The sequence below is a fragment of the Sphaerodactylus townsendi genome, linkage group LG15 (genome assembly GCF_021028975.2).
Source record: "Sphaerodactylus townsendi isolate TG3544 linkage group LG15, MPM_Stown_v2.3, whole genome shotgun sequence".
NCBI classification, from domain to species: domain Eukaryota; kingdom Metazoa; phylum Chordata; class Lepidosauria; order Squamata; family Sphaerodactylidae; genus Sphaerodactylus; species Sphaerodactylus townsendi.
The window spans coordinates 37,899,661-37,920,616 of NC_059439.1; positions in this window are offsets into that span (position 1 = coordinate 37,899,661).

Below are 20,956 nucleotides of genomic sequence, written 5' to 3' on the forward strand. Positions count from 1 at the left end.
GGAAGGGGCCTCAGTCTTTACCTATGATTTACAAGGTGCGGTCTGCTCTGTTTACAGATTCAGACAATCGTTTCAGAGCGTTGCTGTGCCCCCCTGCTGCACAACAGCTGGATCCAACTCCAGTGGGACACCATACAGAAAAAAACCCAAGACTTTTGTGATATAAACTCTTCTACGGTTCTCCGAAGCTCCTACCCTGAAAAATCTTGTGGATCTCTAAGGTACCCCTGGACCCAGGAGTGTAACGAGGCAAACTGGAGCCCTGGGCAAAACCTGAGTTGGATGCCCCCCCCCCCCATGGGCGGCCACCCCACCATGACCCAAAAAATCCTTTTTTATTAATTAGGAAACATTATGCCTGTAGGGGGTGCATTTTTAGACGTATCAGACGCTAAAATTGTGGCTCTTAGTTGCATCATCAGGAGACTCCCCTAATGATACTCCCCAGATTTGGTGCAGTTTGGTTCAGGGGGGCCAAAGTTATGGACTCTCAAAGGTGTAGACCCCATCTCCTATTAGCTCCCATTGGAAACAATGGGGGCAACACCTTTGGGAGCCCATAACTTTGGATTCCCTGAACCAAACTGCACCAAACTTGGGAGGTAGCATAAGGACAGTCTCCTGACGATACTCTGAAATTTCGGTGCCGCTAGCCTAAAAACTGCGCTCCCTGCAGGCCAAAAACAGAAAACCACTAAAAATACCCCAAAATGAACCCTGCATTTTTGGTGCCCCCCACAAGGTGATGCCCTGGGCAGCTGCCCACGTTGCCCAATGGGCATTACGCCCCTGCCTGGCCCTGAATCAAAAAGATTCAAACGGAGTCAAACCACCTCATCACCAGAAGTATGAACCTCCCCTGTAGGTCTGCACAAGTTCGTTTCGCTTTGCCTTAACATCTGTCCTCAATTCCGTTTCTGACCACCCTTCCCTCCCCCACCCCCTGCACCCATATGGCCTTTGCCGGCCCCTCCCCGTGTGAGCAGCAACAGAGGACCAACAAAAGATTCCCACCCGGTATTCAAAACTGTTGACATCTGACCCCAAAGCCGCCTGTCCCAGCCCCCTGGGACAGATCAGCTGCCAGAAGAGATAATGGTGAAGGGAGGGCAAAGACCAGTTATGTTGTGTGTGTGTGTGTGTGTGTGTGTGTGTGGAAGAGGGGCTTACTTGAGCTATGCAAGCTTATGTGCCTGACATGCGGGGAGGGGGCAAGGCCGCTATCTGGGTCATCTTGGGCAGTGGGAGAGGGACCGGAGGAGCCAGATAAGGGGAAACCCGGCTGGGCTCGAAAGGGCTTCTTGCTACATTCCTTGCGGGTTAAATCATTGATCAGACAGGACTCCACCCCGGGTGAGAAAGCGGCTCGGACTTGGATCACTGAGGCCGGCCTGGATGAAAGGGGAGAGGGCTTGGCCGCTCCCGAGGTGTCTCTGTGCGGCAGGGAAGTTCAGAGGTCACGGGGCTCAGGGGTCACATTCTCCTAGCCAGGTACGATGTCAGCAGAACCCAAAAGTTGAGCCAGTGTGACAGGTAGATGGGACGACGACAGGGGATGCTGTCTTGGCTGCCTGGATGGAGGAGCTTTACCCGAAGAGGGGCACCAGGAAAGAATCCATGTTGGCAGTGGTGGCGAACCTTTGGCACTCCAGATGTTATGGACTACAATTCCCATCAGCCCCTGCCAGCATGGCCAATTGGCAGGGGCTGATGGGAATTGCAGTCCATAACATCTGGAATGCCAAAGGTTCGCCACCACGGCTCTACAGTTTTCAGCAGCCTCTGATACCAGCTATAGAGTTGGAAAAGGCCCCCAAGGGCCATCCAGTCCAACCCCCTGCCATGCAGACCAGGTGCTCTGGTGTGAGCAAGAGCAGAAGGCCCCTGCTTTCACATCCTGTATTGCTGAAGCTCCCAAAAAAGGCACCTGGGTGGGCTACTGCAGTAGCAGAGTGCTGGACTAGATGGACTCTGGTCTGATCCAGCTGGCTTGTTCTTATGTGTTCCAAGGCCCCTTTGCTTTCCCACCTCCTCCTGGATGTGAGCTCCCAAAGGCACCTGGTGGGCCACTGCGAGTAGCAGAGTGCTGGACTAGATGGACTCTGGTCTGGATCCAGGCTCTTTCTTGCGTTCTTGGCACATTAAGCCACCTCCTGGATGGAGCCCTAAAGGCACCTGTGGGCTACCGCAGTAGTATGCTGGACTAGATGGGACTCTAACTGAATCCAGCTGGTTTGTTCTATGTTCCAAGGCCATTGCTTTCTACCTCCTGGATTGCTGAAGCTCCCAAAAAAGGTAACCTGGTGGGCCATCATGCAGTGTAGTAGAGTGCTGGGACTAGATGGACTCTGGTCTGATCCAGCTGGTTTGTTCTTTGTTCTTAAGGCCTTGCCTTCCCACCTCCTGGATGTGGGAGCTCCTAAAGGCACCTCCAGGGCTACTCAAGCAGTAGCAGAGTGCTGGACTAGATGGACTCTGGTCTGATCCAGCAGGCTTGTTCTTATGTTCTTATGCCGGAACACACAATCAAAGCACTCTTGTCAGATGGTCGTCCAGCCGCTGTTTGAAAACCTCCAAAGATGGAGATTCCACCACACTCCAAGGTAGTGCATTCCACTGTCAAACAGCCCTGACTGGCAGGAAGTTTTTCCTGATGTTTAGGTGGAATCTCTTTCCCTCCACCTTGAACTCATTCCTCGTGGTCCGAGTCTCTGGAGCCGCAGAAAACAAGCTTGCTCCCTCGCCAACATGGCATCCCTTCAGATATCTAAACATGGCTATCACGTGACCTCTTCACCTTCTCTTCACCAAAGTAAACATCCTCAGCTCCCTAAGTCTACTACGAAACCTTTCTGGAGGAGCCGGTTGGGTATCAACACTGTCCTTCAACAGTCCGGGCCCTTTGGGGCTGGCTGGTTGCCCAACATGGCGCTGAGGCATTCTCATTTAGCCTGGAGCAGTGGTGGGATCCAAGAATTTTAGTAACAGGTTCCCATGGTGGTGGGATTCAAACTGTGTGGCAAGAAAGCCAATGGGGCTAGGCGGGGGGCATGATGGGGGGCGTGGCTGCGAACGCATTCAGGGGCATTCCTGGGCGGGGCTGTGGCAAGGACGCAGCCGCTGCGCCGGTCCTTGGGCGGGAAACGAATACACGCAGGCGCAGGCTGCCACGCACGCTGGTGCACCTCCTGCTAGACTGCTTCCAGTTCTGCACGCTACTGCTGAGAGGAGAGGAGAGGCGTAACTAAGGCAAAAATCACGTGGCAAAATCCCCAATTAGTAACCCCCTCTCAGCACACACAAGTAATTAGTAACCTACTCTCGGGAACCTGTGAGAACCTGCTGGATCCCACCTCTGGCCTGGAGGTATTTATACCGCAGGACCCTTTGGGGGGGGGGGGGCAACCTTATACCCCTGTGATTTTTAGGAGATTGGTCTTCTAGTCTGATGTATTCTCCAGGATGTCTGCTAAGGGATCACAATTCCCATCAGCCCCTGCCAGCATGGCCAAGTGGTAGGAATTTTAGTCTACGAACATCTGGAGGGTCATAGTTTGAAGACCCCTGCTCTACATGAAGTTGCTTGGAGCGTTCACCCAGAGTTTCGGGCTGAAGTATCATCAATACGAGGGTAATGAGCAACTCCGTCATTCAAAAGGCAAGTGAATCATTGAACATCTGAAACAGGAACCTGGGAGAGGTAAAATCAGGGCTGTCTCGGGACGGAATCCACCCATGCTAAACGCTGGCACCCTTTTCTGGGACTCCTCCAAGTCCCCGAGGGGGAAATTGGTAGAAACTGGAACAACCTTTATCCATGATTACTGGCACCCTTTCTTTCTCTCTTTACAAAAAAATAAATTAAAAAATAAAATAAAGGCTGGATGTGAGCCAATAAACCGAAGGCCGGTCCAGACGAAACAGTTTAGCTGTTGGCCAAGTCGGGATGCTAATTTCCAGGTGGGAATTATACAACTGGCCTTTGGACTACAGAGATCAGTTTCCCTGCAGAAAATGCCTGCTTTGGACTTCATGGCCTTATACCCTTACCCAAGCCCGACCTTCCACTAAATCTTCAGGAATTTCCCTAGGAGCTGTAGGAGCAGCAGTGGCGTAGGAGGTTAAGAGCTCGTGTATCTAATCTGGAGGAACCGGGTTTGATTCCCAGCTCTGCCGCCTGAGCTGTGGAGGCTGATCTGGGGAATTCAGATTAGCCTGGGCACTCCCACACACGCCAGCTGGGTGACCTGGGGCTAGTCACAGCCTCTCGGAGCTCTCTCAGCCCCACCTACCTCACAGGGTGTTTGTTGTGAGGGGGGAAGGGCAAGGAGATTGTCAGCCCCTTTGAGTCTCTTGCAGGAGAGAAAGGGGGGATATAAATCCAAACTACTCCTCCTCCTCCTCCTCCTCCTCCTCCTACTACTACTACTACTACTACTACTACTACTACTACTACTACTACTACTACTACTACTACTACTACTCCAGGGCTGATCCAGGAGTTATGAGGGTATTGCACAAGATCATATCTTGGTCCTTTTCTTTCTTCCACCTTCTACAGGGTCCTTTCTTCACCCCGTTGAAGCGGCCGGGATCCGGTTCTCCCCAACACTGTATTCCCTGAGGGGAGCACGTTCGAAGTTCACAGTGGTAGCTCCAGATCCACCAATGGAGACAAACGTTTCCTTTACTGCCTTCCACTGACTGCAGCCTTTCCTCCAGAAGCAAGACGTGGCTGTGTGGCCACCCTCGCTGACTGCCGTTTACTTGGGTGTTTAATGATTATTTATTTGCTTTACACCAGAAACTTGGCAAGCAGATTCTCCAAACAAACAAACACTGCAGGGCTAGGGAAGGGGGCGGGGGAGGGAGGGACAGCCAGGACTTAGTGCAGGGGTCTGCAACCTGCGGCTCTCCAGATGTTCATGGACCACAATTCCCAATTGGCCATGGTGGCAGGGGCCGATGGGAATTGTAGTCCATGAACATCTGGAGAGCCGCAGGTGGCAGACCCCCGACTTAGTGGTTCTGTTCCTGCAGAACGAGAAAGGACGGGAGGCTGAGAAAAGGACCAACGGAGCCCATTTCCGTGGCCTCCGGGCCTCCGACCACAAACACATCTGCCACGCAAAATATCTTCCGTGTTTATTAGCCTTTGAGATGCTACGCCAGTGGTGGTGACGCTTTTTGCGACCGAGTGCCCAAACTGCAACCCAAAACCCACTTATTTGACACGTAGCACAACACTGCAGTTTTAACCTGAATAATTGAGATTTCCAGTTTAGGAAAAAAACGGTTGGTCTCCAAGGCGTGCGTTACTCTGGGAGTAAGCTTGGTGGTAGTTGTAGCCTTTGTTTTGTAGCAACCGTGCAACTCTTCCAACGGGTAGAATCACTTCAATTCTAGGGAGGATTTTACTCTGTAGCAAGCCCCATCTACCAGCAACTCCTATGCAAAGGATCAGCACTTCGTCTCTTCGCATGAAAATCCAGTGGGCTTTAACAGCGCTTAACAGGGCTACTCACATTGCCTTCCCCTGAACTAGGGTCTTGTGCTCAATGCTAATAATCGAGCCCACTGGCGCAGGCCAGCCTAGATTTGGGGAGAGGGGCGACTCTATTTGTGCGTGCCCACAGAGAGGGCTCCGAGTGGCACCTCTGGCACCCGTGCCATAGGTTCGCCACCACTGTGCTAGGCAGATATCTGGAAAGCTAAGCAGCATGAGCCGTGGTGAGTACGTGGATGGGGGACCACCAAGGAAGTCCTACACGGCCAATCTTCTATTCCTCTCTCGCCTTGAAAGCTCTACGAAGCCACCGTAACTTGGCTGAGACTTGCTGGTGTTTTCCATCGCCCCCAAGAGCCCTTTCTTTTTTCTCCTGTTGCAAGTCTGGAATCTGTCAGGCTGAGCAGTAGAGCTGAGAGCCATACCGGCAAGCCCCTTAGAAAAATACATCATCCCAGGAGGAGACGGTAGCTCGTGATTCTCTTACAGGGCACCTACTGGCTAGCGCCAGTGACGTTCCTGTGGCTGTATCTCACACACATTTTTATACAATACTAATAAATAAATAAACTCTGTTTATGTATTTATTCTACACCTTCAGAGGCGGCGGGCTCCCCATTCCTGCGGAGAAGCGCAAAGGCAAACCTTTAAAAAATAAGCAGTTCTCAGCAGCAACGATGCCACCCCCCTCGTCTTTCCAGAATGCCCTGCCACTCCACGGATTTGCTACCTCCTCCACACTTAAAAGAAAGTCTAGGCAGTGCATCACTCCAATTTTTTCCCCCCTTAATATGAGAATGCGTTGCCCCACCACTGGCACAGATTCGCGAGCTAAAAATAAAACCCCATTTTGTTTTGCTGTCTGGAAAGTCCCTGGGAAACACATTAAGAAATATCGACCCTTTGAGGAAAAAGCAGCCGTGCCCTCTCCAGCAAAACCCAAACCTTCTACGCTTGAAAACTTTTTTTCCAGCTGTAGCAGGAGCCTGCAAAGTCACGTGTGCGTTCGAAGCACGTGTGCCCTGCGCCAGTGTGGGCCGTACCCTGCGTCGGCCGTGGGGAGAGAAAGGAGGGGGAGTTTGCAAAGAGAGAAAAGAGGGGTATAAATTCAGACTCCTTCTCCCAAACAGCTCCGGGAAGCAATTTCTGTTGGGGTGGAGCAAATAATAACACACCTCCCCCCCCCCCTTTCATGGCCCTCTACATCTGGGCCGTTTGTCATTCAACGGGACCTGCCATTCCTCCCTCTTGGGAAGAGGATTTTTATATATGGAGCTGCTGGACGCCCTTTATTTTGATGCTAGTATTTTTATATTGTATTTATGAGATCTAGCTTTTACTGTTTTATCGCTGCTTTTAAAGATTTAGCCATTTTAGGTTATATTATGTTTATTGTTGTACACCGCCCGGAGCCCCTTGAAGATAGGGCGGTATAAAAATCTAATAAATAACAACAACAACAACAACAACAACAACTAGGGTTCCCAATCTCATGGACTCACAATTGACCTTCAAACTATAGAGATCCATTCTCTCGGAGGAAATCGCAACTTCCTAGAGTAGACTCTATGGCAGACCATAGAGTCTAACTGAAATCCCTCCCCAAATTCCCTCCTTCCACGGGCACCACCCCCAAATCTCCAGGAGTTTTCCAGGCCAGAGTTGGCAACCCTATCTAACACTGTGCGCGCACGGGAGGAAAACCTTGGCGTCTTTGTTTCAACCACTAGGCTCCCGCTGCCTTTGGGAGAACCCAGAAGTCCTGTTTCTCCTATCAAGCCTGTCTCTGCAACCCCTGGTCCCCCCAGGCCTTTGGGTCCAGAACAAAACACCAGCTCCCTGACCACTAGGCTCGCAAGCCTCCAAAAGGGCCAGGGCACCTCTTGCAATTACAACCGGTCTCCGAACTACAGAAATCAGTTCCCCGGGGACAAAATGGTAGCTTTTGAGGGGGGGCGGGGGGGCTCGATCCCCCCCCCCGATGAACACACACACTTTCCCCCCAAATATGCAGCCCCATTTCCATAACCCCTGCAGTACAGCCTCCCCCCCCCCCACAGACCACATCCCCAAATTCCTTGATTGCAAAAAAACCCTTTCCCCTTCGGGCCCTGCTTCCCCCCCCCACCCCATTCCTGAAAGGGCAAAAATGCCTCCAGTTGCCATAGCAACGCATGCCAACGGGTGGCGATGGAGGGGCCTCCCTCTGAATGCGGGCAGGAAGGGGGTGGCCGGTAAAGGGGGCACAGCGGGGCGGCCGCTGGGTCATTCTTGGCCACTGGATGCTGGCCGAGGCCTGAGTGCGAGGAGGCGCCAGCCTTTGTGCTGGGCCGTGTTGCTTTCTGCCCCGCGGGAGAGTGCCCCCTCCCCACACTCTCCCCCCCTCCTGTAACGGGGTCATGGGCTCAGCTGGAAATTGGGGGAGGCAGGGAGGGGAGACAGAATGAAAAGCGACAGCTCCGGAAAGGAGCTAAGGAGCGAACGGGGAGGGGGGAGAGGAGCGACCCTTGGCTGAGCCCTGAAACCTTTCTTGCAACCGATCCTGACCCACTGGGCTCCCCCACCCCGACGGCGCTCAGCCCCATGCCCTGTTCCAGCCCAACAGAAATGCCCCCTCCCTATTCTAGCCCCCCCCCCCCAAAAGACACCCTCCGGCCTCCTCAGATCATCCGGGATCCCAGCTTCCAACCCCCGAGAAACATCTGTTGTTTCTTTAGCATTCAGGACAGCAATAGACAGCCCCCTCTCCCCCATTTTATCCCCACAACAACTCTGCAAGGTAGGCTATGCTTGACGGCCCAGGGTCATCTAATACATTCACAGGGATTCGAACCCACATCTTAAGAACATAAGAACGGAAAGTCTTTTTTGCTGGATTGTGATAAGAGTCCATCTAGTCCAGCATCTGCTACTCGTAGGCCTCCCACCAGGTGCCTTTGGGAGCCCACTGCAGGAGGTGAAAGCAATGGCCTGAAGAACATAAGAACGAGCCTGCTGGATCAGACAAGAGTCCATCTAGTCCAGCACTCTGCTACTCGCAGTGGCCCACCAGGTGCCTTTGGGAGCTCACGTGCAGGAGGTGAAAGCAATGGCCTTAAGAACATAAGAGAGCCTGGTTGATCATCAGACCTCAGAGTCCATCTAGTCTAGCCTCTCACTTTATGGCCTCCACCAGGTGCCTTTGGGAGCCTGGCATGCAGGAGGTGAAAGCAATGGCCTTAAGAATATAAGAAAGAGCCTGCTGGATCAGACCAGAGTCCATCTAGTCCAGTTTCTGCTACTCGGCAGAGTGGCTCCAAATTAGGTGCCTTTGGGAGCCCATGCAGGAGGCAGGAAAGCAATGGTCTTAAGAACATAAGAACAAGCCAGCTGGATCAGATAAGAGTCCATCTAGGTCCAGCTCTCTGCTACTCGCGAGTGGCCCACCAGGTGCCCCTTTGGGAACCTAAGCATGCAGGAGGTGAAAGTAATGGCCTTAAGAACAACATAAGCAGAGCCTGCTGACTGTGACCAGAGTCCATCTTAGTCCAGTCTCCTCTGCTACTCACAGTGGCCTACCAGGTGCCTTTGGGAGCCTTAAGCAGGCAGGGAGGTGAAAGCAATGGCCTTAAGAACATAAGAACAAGCCTGAAGTTGGATCAGACCAGAGTCCATCTAGGGGTCCAGCTCTCTGCTACCTTTCGTGAGTGGCTCACCAGCCTTTGGGAGCCTGGGCATGCAGGAGGTGAAAGCAGTTGGCCTTGGTGAACATAAGCAGAGCCTGCTTGATCAGACCAGAGTCCATCTAGTCCAGCTCTGCTACCTGCAGTGGCCCACCAGGTGCCTTTGGGAGCCTGGGCAGGCAGGGAGGTGAAAGCAATGGCCTTAAGAACATATAAGAACAAGCCCATGCTGATCAGACCAGAGTCCATCTAGTCCAGCACTCTGCTGCTACTCGTGAGGTCCCACCAGGCCTTTGGGAGCCTGGGCATGCAGGGAGGTGAAAGCAATATCTTAAGAACATAAGCAGAGCCTGCTGATCAGGACTAGAGTCCATCTAGTCCAGCTCTGCCACTGCAGTGGCCCACCAGGCGCCCTGGGAGCCTACAATGCAGGAGGTGAAAGCAAATGGCCCCTAAGAACATACAGCATTCGGGGCTGACTGTGACCAGAGTCCATCCAGTCCAGTTTCCTCTGAGCACTCCAGGCCCACCAGGTGCCTTTGGGAGCCTACATGCAGGAGGTGAAAGCAATGGCCCTAAGAACATAAGTAGTGGTTTCTCCAGCTGGATCTCAGGACTCAGAGTCCATCCAGTCCAGCTCTCTCATACCTCGTGAGTGGGCCCACCAGGTGCCTTTGGGAGCTCACATGCAGGAGGTGGCAGAAAGCAATGGCCCTAAGAACATAAGAGAGCCTGGTTGATCAGGACTAGAGTCCATTCAGTCCAGCCTCACACTGCAGTGGCCCTACCAGGGTGCCTTGGGAGCTCAAGCATGCAGGAGGTGGTGCTAGCTGGTCTTAAGAACATAAGAACGAAGCCTCCGTTGACTGTGACCAGAGTCCACTTTAGTCCAGCACTCTGCTACTCAGAAAGGGCTCACCAGGTGCCTCTTTTGGGAGCTCAAGTAAGTGCAGGAGGTGGAAAAGTAAATGGCCTCAGAACATAAGAACGAGCCTGCTGGATCAGACCAGAGTCCATCTAGTCCAGCACTCTTACTGCAGTGGCTCCACCAGGTGCCTTTGGGAGCTCTACGTGGCAGGAGGAAAAGCAAATGGTTCTAAGAACATAGGCAGAGCCTATTTGGATCAGACCAGAGTCCATCCTAGTCCAGCCTCTGCTACTCAGAGTACCACCAGGTGCCTTGGGAGCTCATGCAGGAGGCAGCAAGGGCTCCTAAGAACATGTGGGCAGAAGGAGCCAGCTGATCAGGACCAGAGTCCATTCAGTCCAGCACTTGCTACCTGCAGTGGTCAACCAGGCTCCTTTGGGGAGCCTGCAGGGAGGTGGAAAGCAATGGCTCCTAAGAATATAAGAGAGCCTACACTCAGACCAGAGTCCATCTTAGTCCAGTTTCTGCTACTCTGCAGGGCTCCACCAGGTGCCTTTGGATTACATGTAGGAGAGGTGGAAAGTAAGTGGCCTCGGTCAGTTGCTGCTGCTGCCGAGCACCTGAACTGTTAAGGCATTTGCAATCTGAGATCAAGGAGGATCAAGATTGGTAGCCAGAGATCGACTTCTCCTCCATAAATCTGTCCAAGCCCTTTTTAAAGCTAATGGCACAACCTTATCTTCCATGTCCTAGTCCAGTGGTGGCAAACCTATGGCACTCCAGATGTTCATGGACTGCAATTCCCATCAGGGGCTGATGGGGATTGTAGTCCATAAACATCTGGAGTGCCATAGGTTCACCACCACTGTCCTCGTCTGACCTCCTACCCGCTATACCACGCTGGCTGGTGTTTGTTCCCCTTTCAGACAGCCCAGTTCTGCTCCGGGGGTCCCGCCTCCTGCCCCCTCCCAGCAAACCCATTCCTGACCTCCCCCCCCCCCGCCCACCACCACAGGGTCCAAACAGAATTTAATCTCCTAGTTAAAGATTGGAGGTCCCAGGTTGGAGCGGCCTCCCTCGGTGGCCGGCTGGCTGTGCCCTGTTCCAGCTCGCTGGAGTGAGACGCCTGCTGATTCCTATCGGCCCCGCTGGGGGGGGGGGGGGCAGGCCTGACTGCCCGGCCACCTTCCCCTTAATGAAATAATTAACTCTCCCTGACCTCCCTTGCCCGAAGACAGAGCGGGAGCACACTGGGCCTCCTTGTTGGGAGCTCGGGCACAGCTGCCGGGACTCCTCGCTCGCTCGCCCAAAAACGAGCCATGCCTCCCGGGTGGAGCGGCACTTGGGTGCTAAAACCCCAGAGGGCCTGCATGGGAGCCAGCCAGTCGTTTGCACCTAATCCCGGACATGCACAGCCATGCCAGTTGCACTGGCACTGGGGTGGAGGAGGGAGGGGCGCTTGGCGCATGCTCAGAGGTTCCGGAGCGGCCGTGTTCTCATGCCCAGATGTTCACTAAAAGGAGCTTTTAGGCACATGTGGACAGGGAGCCGGCCTTCAGGCAAAAAACCTCTAGTCTGGTCAGGGCAGCAGCTGCCTCGGTTATTGGGTCGCCAACTCCGGATTCCGAACTCCTGGAGGTTTGGAGGGGCAAGTTGGGGACAGGAAGCCCCTCCGTGGGGTACACTGTCATACAACCCACCCTCCAAACTTGCACAGGTGTCAAACTGTAGTCCATAACATCTGAAGGTCCATGAGTTTGACACCTGTGCTCCAAAGCATCCATTTTCTCCAGGGGTCTGCAACCTGTGGCTCTCCAGATGTTCATGGACTACAATTCCTATCAGCCCCTGTCAGCATGGCCAATTGGAAGCTCTGAAAAGGAACAGGGCATTGTTGTGGGGGGGGCAGCATGCTCTTCAGCACTTCTGGGTCCTCTGAGCTGGAGTTTCTCCTCGCTACGCTCCCCCGCCCCGCGCTCCCGCCCCTTTGACATCTGGTCTCCTTGAGGTTTTCATCTTCTGGCAACAATTAACTGGTGGAAAGGGAAAGTGATCTGGATTCACTGGATGGGAGGGGAGGTGGCAGCGTCAAGATAAGCCCCCCCTCCGCCATCCCGATCCCGCTGTCCGAGGCCCCTCTCCATCCACCAGAGTCCCGCACCGAATTCCAAAACCTTCCTGGGGAGAAGCATCAGGAATTGAGCCGCATCTGGAAACCCTCTCCGATTCTCCCCAAACAGGGCAAGACCCCAAAATCCCCCCACAAGTCAAACACAGGTTGCCTCTTAAAAATCTCTCTGTGGGCTGCGTTCCGGGGGCCCAAATATCTCCCCTGCGGCAATCTGGGGGCCCAAATATCTCCCCTGCGGCAATCTGGGAGCCCAAATATCTCCCCTGCTGCGTTCTGGGAGCCCAAATATCTCCCCTGCGGCAATCTGGGGGCCCAAATATCTCCCCTGCGGCAATCTGGGAGCCCAAATATCTCCCCTGCTGCGTTCTGGGAGCCCAAATATCTCCCCTGCGGCAATCTGGGGGCCCAAATATCTCCCCTGTTGCATTCCGGAGGCCCAAATATCTCCCCAGTCATCTGTCTCCTGCCCTCTCTTGCCTAACCCGTGAGAATCCAGCCGCCTTCAGCCTCTTCGTTCCACCACCTGCGCAGCGCTTACCTGCCATCTCTCAACCCCACCCCTCTATTTCCCACCGACACCCAACCCACTAGGCTGCACTGCCCTCCAACATTCCTGGCCCTGTTCAGAAAATTCCACAACTTTGGTCCACGGCTGACTTTTCTGTTATGGAGGAGGGGGGGCGATGGCATCCCCCCCCTTCCCGTCCAGGTCTTTGTTTTGGCCTCCAACAGATTCATTCTCCCTCTCTCTCACACACACACACCTGCCCAAAAGCCCTGGGACTTTTCTCGCCTGAACTTGCCTTCCCACCTCCACGTTTCTTGGGCTCCACTCCTGTTCCCGAGGCCACATTCCCGACATTTCTTCGGTGCATTCCCTTATTCCAGGGAGCTTTCAGATGGGAAAGACAGACGGGCTGGGCCGGCGGGTGTGACTCCGGGCCTCTTGAGCATGCACGCGCTCAGAACCCTCCAAAGCGGATCCGAAAACTCGACTGGAAAAGCCCCCCTGCCCCCCCCCCGTTGTTCCCAGTTCTTTGCTCTGCACAGATTCACACATTTCCTTTCCACCTTTACCGCCTGGATCTGAGCAGTTTCTCGGGCCTCCTGGGCTCCCATCAAGCCAGAGGTGCCAAACATCTGGCCCCTTGCTCTCAATCTGGCATGGTGAGTACAGGAGGAGGGGGGGTGCTCAGTTGGCTCTCAGGCCTGATAAGCCCCCTCAAGACAGCCTCCCCTCCGCTGTGGGTTCATTAAACCAGGCGTTCCCTTCCCCTCTGCCCCTCATAACAAATGAATTCAACCCTCCTGCAAATGAGCTCCGCAAATGAGACATTTTGCTAGCATAAAAAGGTGTGTCCAGATTCAGGCAAGCATCCCTGCTCTGTTTGGTTTCGATTCCCCCCCTCTCTTAAAGGTGGCAGCCCCGTTATGAAGCAAGGCCCCAGGCTGTGGATTTAAGGCTCCGCTAAAGGTGGCAGAGACTGACAGACCTGACCTTTCCTGGGCACAATCCACCAGGCGTAATCTCGCACGCAGCACTTTGAAAACGACAAGCAGCTGCAAGAGGGCGACACAATTCAGGACGCTCGATTGTGGCGGTGGTGGACAAGTCGCAGCCAACTTCTAGGCGGCCTCGTGGGGTGTTCAAGGCAACAGAGGTGGTTTGCCGTCACCTGCCTCTGCAGGGCAACCCTGGGCTTCCTTGGTGGTCTCCCGTCCAAGTATTAACCGGGCCCGACCCTGCTTAGCTTCAGAGATCTGATGAGATTGCCTAGCCTGGGCTCAGAGGTTTATCTAGGGCACAGGTGTCAAACTCGCGGCCCTCCAGACGTTATGGACTACAGTTCCCATCATCCCCTGCCAGCATCATGCAGCCACCCTCCCCCATTTTGTACCAGGTCATCATTTGTCAAGAAGAAGAAGAAGAAGAAGAAGAAGAAGAAGAAGAAGAAGAAGAAGAAGAAGAAGAAGAAGAAGAAGAAGAGTTTGGATTTATATCACCCCTTTCTCTCCTGCAGGAGACTCAAAGGGGCTTACAATCTCCTTGCCCTTCCCCCCTCACAACAAACACCCTGTGAGGTGGGTGGGCTGCAGAGAGGAGAGCTCTGAGAAGCTGTGGGATTGTAAGGTCCCAAGGTCACCCAGCTGATGCGTGTGTGTGGAGGCGTCATAGGCTAATCTGAATTCCCCAGATAAGCCTCCACAGCTCAGGCGGCAGAGCTGGGAATCAAACCCGGTTCCTCCAGATTAGATACATGAGCTCTTAGCCTCCTAGGCCACTGCTACGCCACTGCTGCTCCTGCTGCTCCTTGAAGACATTGTATGGACTCGGGGAAAAGGAGGAGGGGTGTGGGGGCGATTTTCTGCCCCCCATGTGACTAAATGGCCACAGCCCAGGAACATTTGCCCTATATGTCGGTACGCCCCTGCCTGGGCTCTCTGGGCCAGGGCCTGTGCCATTTGCCCGGTTTTAATTAATGGGAGGGACCTGACTGGAGGTCCCGCCTCTGGCACCAAAGCATCTTGGGCAGCCCTGATTGGGTGCCTCGGGCAGGGTGGAAGGGGAGGCTGGAGGCAGCAAGAGAGGCAGCGTCCGGGGGCAGGTCAGACCGCCCGTTTGGAGAGCCTTCCCAGCTCCGATCAAGTTCTCAGCCGTGTCCCGGGCCAGGGTGGCTCCTGGCGGCCTGGGTGGCAGGCAGCCTCTGCTTGCTGGGCGGTTCTAAGCCCTTAAGAGGTTAACACAATGATAAAGGGCTTTCGGGAGCAGGGTTGGGGGAGGTGGGCATGCCTCGTCTTGAGAGCAGCCGCAGCGGATGATGATCTCAGGGGCGTGGACGTGATGATAACCCTTTGCGAAATGCAGAGATACCGGAGGGAGGCCTGGGAGAGAAGAAAGAGTCCTTGTTGCTGTGCCTGCCAGGCTGGGGCGGGAAAGGTGCGAGCGAAGGGCACGGCGCTGAGGAGAGGCGGCAGGGGCACCAGGAGCAAATCAGAGGCTAAACACCTTCCAAACGTCCAGGTGGCCTTCCAGAAGCAGCCCTGGATAGCGCCCAAAGGGCTGCTTGGAGGAATTTTGGTTTCGTGCATTTTATGCACTCTGTTTTACATAGTTTATGCCAGTGATGGCAAACCTTTTCGAGACCAAGTGCCCAAACTGCAACCCAAAACCCACTTATTTCTCGCAAAGTGCCAACATGGCAATTTAGCCTGAATACTGAGGTTTTAGTTTTTAAAAAGACAGTTGGCTCCAAGGCGTGCGTTACTCAGGTAGTAAGCTTGGTGGTAGTTGGTGCTTTGAAGCAACCGTGCAACTCTTCCAATGGGTGAATCACGACCCTAGGAGGGTTTACTCAGAAGCAAGCCCCATTGCCAGCAACTGAGCTTATTCCCAGGTAAAGGGTCACGCTTTAGTTCTTTGCATGAAAATCAGTGGGGTTTAACAGCGCTTAACAGGGTTACCAACACTGCTTCCCCAAAACTAGGTCTTAGTTTTAATGCTAATAATCGAGCCCAGGGGCCCAGGCCAACCTAGATGTGGGGTGGGGGGACTCTGTTTGCACGTGCCCACTGAGAGGGCTCTGAGTGCCATCTCTGGCACCCGTGCCATAGGTTTGCCACCACTGGTTTATGCTATATCGTAAGCCACCCTGATCTCTGTAAGGAAGAAATGTGGCTAATAAAATGTTTTAAATAAGTAAATAAGGCAACGGAAGTGCGGAATGTGCACATGTACACATCTGCACCTTCGCACATACCACATGCGGTTTTGGCACCCGACGACAAGCCCTCAAAAGCGGGCTCAGATCCACCCTGGTTTGTGGGCTACAACTCCCATCAGCCCCTGCTGCTCCTGAGCTGCTTGACAGTTTTCAAGACAGGCGCTCTGCTAGCAAATGGCTCAGTGGAAGAGCCTCCGGGTCGCAGGTTTGATCCCACTTGATACCCTGGACAGCTTCGGCCAATCTGAGGACGCAAAACTGACCTTGACAGACCCACGGTCAGCTTCGTGTGTGTGAGTTGCTCAACTTTTAAGAAGTTTGAGGGGCAAATGGAAAACTCCAGCAAGTCAGATGCGGGCCTTGGGCTGTAAGCTCCAACCACTGCACCTTCCAACACCTTCTTCCTAACCCAGGGAACAAAAACCAGAGGTCTCGTTTCTAAAACCCAGTTTGGGAAACTCTGAGAAGCGCAGGGCAGAGTTGACTCCCGAGCTCAGCAGCAGCAGGGGCTGATGGGAATTGTAGTCCAAGAACATCCAAAGCACCAGAGTTGGACACCCCTGATCTAAAAGACAACACACTGAACGATGCTTCCTGGAAATGGAGAAGAATCTAAAGTTCACATCTGCTGGGCAGGCCGGCCTCACAGCAAGAAGGGGAGTTGCTCAGCCCTCTTCTGGAGGACACAGATACAGGCCAATCTCCCCTGAGGTGAGGGTTTTGGTTCCAACCCTCAGGGCTAAGCTCTAGAGTCTTGGCAAATGTTTTTTTTTTTTGGAGGGGCCGCACAGAGATCACGAAGATGAACCACCCTTAATTCACGTCCTGATATTGCTCTTAATGATACTGCACTTAACGGCACTGCGCTTGGTATCCACGTACTGAAATGTTTTATCTATCTATCTATCTATCAATCAATCTATCTATCATTCTATCTATCAGTCTATCTATCAGTCTATCAGTCTATCAGTCTATCAGTCTATCAATCTATCAATCTACCTACCTACCTACCTACCTACCTACCTACCTACCTACCTACCTACCTACCTACCTACCTACCTACCTACCTACCTACCCATCATCCATCTACCTACCTACCTACCTACCTACCTACCTACCTACCTACCTACCTACCCATCTATCCATCCATCTATCCATCTATCTATCTCTTTATTTATTTCCTTAGATTTTTATATCGCCCCATCCCCGAAGGGCTCTGTGTGGTGTACAACATATAAAAAAACAATATAAGACAGTTAAAACATTAAAAGCAGCGATAAAACCATAGAAATTAATTCTAATAAGTATACAGTAATGTTAATTTGTAAGACAGCAGAATATTGGGCATCTTGGATACCTACGACAAAATCACGAAATCAATTTCTCTCTGGCCTGGAAATAACTTTCCCCCGCAGTCTGCGAACTGAACTATTCAAACTCTGGCAAGCTCCAGGGTGAAGAAATGCTCTTTGCGCACCGGCGCAAATTAATCAGGCATCTGTACACACCCTTCCCCTCCCTCCCCTGGCACCTAGCTGATTTACCCCCACCCCTCCCTGTTTGCAAATACATTTACCGAGATGGCTGCCATTTGAAGTACCTGAGCACACAGGTCCCTATCGATTCTTCCTGCAAATTATTGGTTGCCTGGTCACCACCTGTCCATTTAAGATAGGGGGGGGGGACTGATGGATTTCAGAGTGGAAATAAATGGACCATTTCAAATCTGCAATCCGAATTCAGAGGCTGGTGTAAGAAAGCGGGCGGGTGAATTCCAATTGGCAGTCTGAACCGGCGGTCTATGTGCATTCCCTTCTGCCATTAACGAAGGGCCAGATGGAATGGAGGGAGGGAAAGGGTTGCGATCCTCCCACTTTAAAAAAAAAAAAAGGTGGGTGCGGATAAGAGCCGCATCACTGGGGAAGGAGGGCTTCACGCTCCCTCTGGGAAGTTTTTTCCCAATGCAAACACACACACACCCCCCCGCCCCGCTATTTGCTCCACAGGGGAAAAACAAAGATGCCAAGACACACGTTTTGCGGGATAGTCACATCAGTACACAACCACCAATTTGATCTGGAACAACCACTCTTAATTCTCTGGTCGCACACTTTATATTTCCCTAAAACTCCCAAGTGGGAGAGACATGGCCAGACACGGCCTCATACAGAGTCAGACCATGGGTGCATCAAGGCAGTGGTGGGATCCAAAAATTTTAGTAACAGGTTCCCATGGTGGTGGGATTCAAACTGTGGCGTAGCGCCAATGGGGCTGGGTAGGGCACGACGGGGCGTGGCCGGGCATCCTGGGGGCGGGGCATTCCTGGGCGGGGCTGTGGCAAGGACGCAGCCGCTGTGCCGGTCCTTGGGCGGGAAATGAATGCACGCAGGCGCAGGCTGCCACGCACGCCGGTGCACCTCCTGCTAGACTGCTTCCAGTTCTGCGCGCTACTGCTGAGAGGAGGGGCGTAACTAAGGCACAAATCACGTGGCAAAATCGCCAATTAGTAACCCACTCTCGGCACACACAAATAATTAGTAACCTACTCTCAGGAACCTGTGAGAACCTACTGGATCCCACCTCTGCATCAAGGTCAGTATTCCCTGCTCTGACTGGCAGCGGCGGCTCTCTGGGGTTTCAGGCAGAAGTTTTACACATCACCTACTTACTGCCTATTTTGTTAACTGGAGATGCTGCTGGAGATTGAACCTGGGAACCAGCGTGGCGTAGTGGTTAAGAGCAGGGGCACTCTAATCTGGAGAACCGGGTTTGATTCCCCGCTCTGCCACTTGAGCTGTGGAGGCTAATCTGGGGAATTCAGATTAGCCTGGGCACTCCCACACACGCCAGCTGGGTGACCTTGGGCTAGTCACAGTTCTTCAGAGCTCTCTCAGCCCCACCCACCTCACAGGGTGTTTGTTGAGGGGGGTGGGGAAGGAGATTTTCAGCCCCTTTGAGTCTCCTTACAGGAGAGAAGGGAGGGATATAAATCCAAAACTCTTCTTCTTCTTCTTCTTCTTCTTCTTCTTCTTCTTCTTCTTCTTCTTCTTCTTCTTCTTCTTCTTCTTCTTCTTCTTCTTCTTCTTCTTCTTCTTCTTCTTCTTCTTCTTCTTCTTCTTCTTCTTCTTCTTCTTCTTTTCTTCTCCTTCTCCTTCTCCTTCTGCATGCCGCCTATCAAGATCAATATTACCAACTTAGACTGGCAGCCGCTCTTCAGAGTCACAGCCCTTTCATTACTGCCTGGTCTTTTTAACTTGAGGTGCCGGGTGTTGAACCTGGGACCTTGTGCGTGCCAAGAAGAGGCTCCCCCGCCGAGCCAGCCCCCCCCCCTCCTGCAGCAGTTTAAGGTTTAATGTACTTCAGGCTGCAGACAGACACCCTCAACAAATCAACGTTTGTTTGCAGGCAGGCGCAGGCCTGGTTTTCCGCTGGGCTGATGGATGCCCACCCTCCTGGCACGTCAAGTGTCTTCCTCCCTCCCTCATTAAAACCTTTGCAGACTGTCCAGTGAAAGCTCCAGGCGATCGGCTAGAGCCGTGGTGGCGAACCTAAGGCGCTCCAGATGTTCGTGGGCTACAATTCCCATCAACCAGAGAAGGAAAGATACCCCAGAAAGGTGCCTCTCAGGACCCAAAAAGGTCGGCAGCAATTTGGGCCCCACCAAGGTCTCACCTTGAAAAGAAGAAGAAGAAGAAGAAGAAGAAGATGACGAAGATGAAGATGAAGAAGAAGGAGGAGGAGGAGGAGGAGGAGGAGGAGAAGGAGATGAAGAAGATGAAGATGAAGATGAGGAAGAAGAAGAAGAAGAGGAGGAGGAGGAGGAGGAGGAGGGGTTTTGGATTTATATCCCCCCTTTCTCTCCTGCAGGAGACTCAAAGGGGCTTACAATCTCCTTGCCCTTCCCCCCTCACAACAAACACCCTGTGAGGTAGGTGGGGCTGAGAGAGCTCTGAGAAGCGGTGACTAGCCCAAGGTCACCCAGCTGGCGTGTGTGGGAGTGCCCAGGCTAATCTGAATTCCCCAGATCAGCCTCCACAGCTCAGGCGGCAGAGCTGGGAATCAAACCCGGTTCCTCCAGATTAGATACACGAGCTCTTAACCTCCGACGCCACTGCTTGCTTGGGTCCAACCCAGAGAGGGCAACTCAGAAAGCAGGAAATCTCATATAGCCACGAAACTAAACACAATTGGCCATGCTGGCAAGGGCTGATGGGAATTGTAGTCCATGAACATCTGGAGCGCCATAGGCTCGCCACCACTGGGCTAGAGGTTGTTTTCATCTCTAACCATGGCATGCCCTGCAGGAGCGGAAGGAGAAGGGAAGACATTTTGGAAGGCAGGAACTAAACCTGGGGGGAGCCCTACTCAGCTGTTGAGTCGGAAGGGCCCCTCCCCACAGTTTAAAGACACTTCTGTTTTGGGCTTCAGGAACTTCCATCGTTAACCTTGTGTGATTTGGGCTCGCTCCTCTATAAACGCACTGTACCTTCCGCTCATTTTAACTAGGCTCGCCCGGGGCCATTTCACGGTAGACGGCAGGAGGAACTTAAGAGTCGACTGAGAGTCTCCAATCCTTAAATGGAGGGGGGAGATAGGAGGGGGGAACCAGAGGTGGGATCCAGCAGGTTCTCACAGGTTCCCGAGGGTAGGTGACTAATCATTTGCGTGTGCCGAGAGGGGGTTACTAATGGGTGATTTTGCCACGTGATTTTGGCCTTAGTTATGCCCCTCCCCTCAGCTGTAGCGCGCAGAACTTGAGGCAGTCTAGCAGGAGGTGCACCGGCGTGCGTGGCAGCCTGCGCCTGCGTGCATTCGTTTCCTGCCCAAGGACCAGCGCAGCGGCTGCGTCCTTGCCACAGCCCCGCCCAGGAATGCCCCGCCCAGGAATGCCCGCCCCCGTCGTGCCCCGCCCAGCTCCATTGGCGCTACGCCACAGTTTGAATCCCACCACCATGGGAACCTGTTACTAAAATTTTTGGATCCCACCACTGTGGGGAACACACAGATTTGCTGGGAGGGGGCCACAGCAGACCTGGGGGGGGGGGGGGCGCTAAGGTTGCTGGTTCT